Source organism: Bison bison, unplaced genomic scaffold (genome assembly GCF_000754665.1).
Source record: "Bison bison bison isolate TAMUID 2011002044 unplaced genomic scaffold, Bison_UMD1.0 scf7180017864371, whole genome shotgun sequence".
NCBI classification, from domain to species: domain Eukaryota; kingdom Metazoa; phylum Chordata; class Mammalia; order Artiodactyla; family Bovidae; genus Bison; species Bison bison.
The window spans coordinates 1,586,085-1,588,229 of record NW_011494943.1 but is presented as its reverse complement, the minus strand read 5'-3'; positions in this window follow the sequence as shown (position 1 = coordinate 1,588,229).

Below are 2,145 nucleotides of genomic sequence, written 5' to 3'. Positions count from 1 at the left end.
GAAGGACTCGGCCTTTGGCTGGGACCAGGCAGGCCAAGTGCGCACAAAGGAATCTGTTCTCGTGCAAATGAGCCAAAGCCAGAGGGTAGAAAAGAGCCCTGTGGACCGCTCTCTGGAGCCAGCCTGCTTCCAGAGGTGCTGCGGGACGGGCTAAGAGCCTCTAGATAGCCTCGGCCCCAGCAAGTGAAGCCCAGGGCTCTGCTGCCGCCGGGTTGCGACAGACACAACAGGAGGGGCGAAGGGGGCGCTGAACTCGGAATTTAATTTCCTGATTTTTCTGGTTCTGTACTCCAGATTCCAAAGGTCCTTTTGTTCAGGTCTAGCACTAAAGAGGGTTAGTTTTGTTTGGGGGGCAGTTGGTGCAGTAATTGATTTGCATGGTAATGCAGTGCTTTCCCTGGAGAAGAGGGAAAAAATGTCCACCCTTGGTCTCACTAGGATCCAGGGAACAAGGTGAAACCAGCCGCTAACCAGGGTGGGCAAAGGTCACAGGTTTGTGGCTGGCAATACCGGATAGAGGCTGGGTTCCCAGACACCCCGCTGCTATCCAAACACAGGTGGCAAATGTCATACCTGATGGGCTTTCGTTGCAAGAAAGCCAGCGTATCTGCACCTGGGCAGAATCCCTCTTGTGCTCTGTGCCTCAGCCTTTCTCATCTGTAAAATGGGGATACGTGTCAACTGTAGAAGGCTGCTGACGGGCTTCCCAGGGGGCGCTAGTGGTAAAGTATTAGATTGCCCGTGCAGGAGACTCAACAGACTCTGGTTCCATCCCTGGGTCGGGAAGATCCCCTGGAGGAGGGCACAACAAACCACTCCAATAGTCAGAGCCTGGCGGGCTGCAGTCCATAGTGTCACAAAGAGCCCAACACGACTGAACGCACAGACAGATGGGCATAAAATCAGACCACGCAAATGGCACCTAATACAGGGAACAAAGCAAAAGTGAAACAAAAAATGACTAATTGGTGGCGGTCTTCTGTCACTAAGTCGTGTCTAACTCTTCGTGACCTCACGGACTCCAGCACGCCAGGCTCCTCTGTCCTTCACCATCTCCCAGAGTTTGCTCAAATTCGCGTCCAATGAGGCGGCAACGCTATCCAACCACCTCACCCTCTATCATCCTCTTCTCCTTTCGCCACTAACAGATACAATTAATATCAATAAAATATTATTATACTTATGCTCCTCCAAAAGCTAGTCATTTCATTTGGTCCAAGACTCAGATGTGATTTCCCCAAAGGTTCATTCGCCCCCAGGACTTTCTGCACTGTTTATCTAATTTTTAAAACCAGGAAGCTGAAGGACCGAGATCTTCTGTGACTTGCCAGCAGTCCACTCAGCTACATTAATGGACTGCTTGCTCCCTTAGGCTCCTAAGCAGGTCTCAGTACAGTGTGTGCTGTGTCATGTTGAATGTGGCATTTCCACACTCCGAGAGGGCTGTGCCCTGACGCACTGTAACATCCTAAGTTTCAAGGATTATGTTTCCAGGCACTCCTGATTCAGCACTAAGTGCTTGCATGCTGGTGGTTAAAATCAGAGTCTAAATATCATTACATTGAAGTCTGAGAAGAACAACTCGAAAAGGATCCCCAGGCGGTTGGACCCAATAAGGCGGTTGGACCTGATAAGTCAGAAGTAGCAGTGATGAGAAGCGGTTACGGCGACTGAGGGCTTACCATAACGCAGTCTCTGGGATCCGTACTTTACCGACATCACCAATCACGCCCTCCGGTTCTGGGAATACCACCACTGCCTCTACTCCATAGATTTAGAAATTGACGCTCCAGGAATCAGGCTGCCTCTGCAAGGCTGCAAAGCGCACCCGCGGTCCCCAGCGCACTGTCCGAGTCCCAAGGGAGCCCTGCGTCCTCAGAGCCCGCCCCTGACCCGCGGGACCCGGACCCGAACCACCAGAGAAGGCAGGCAGTGACTGCAGAGATGGGTATTAGGACTCGGACCGCCGGCTCCGCCCGGCGGCGACCCTCCGTACACGCACCGCCAAATTCGGGTCTCCCGAGTTGCAGACATAAGGAGCACGTTCTCCGAACCCAGACAAGGGAGCGGCCGGCGGGTGCGGGGAAGGAGGCCTCTGCTTCCCAGCAGGTCTCCACGAGGCCCCGCGGACGCGAGGTGGACCCC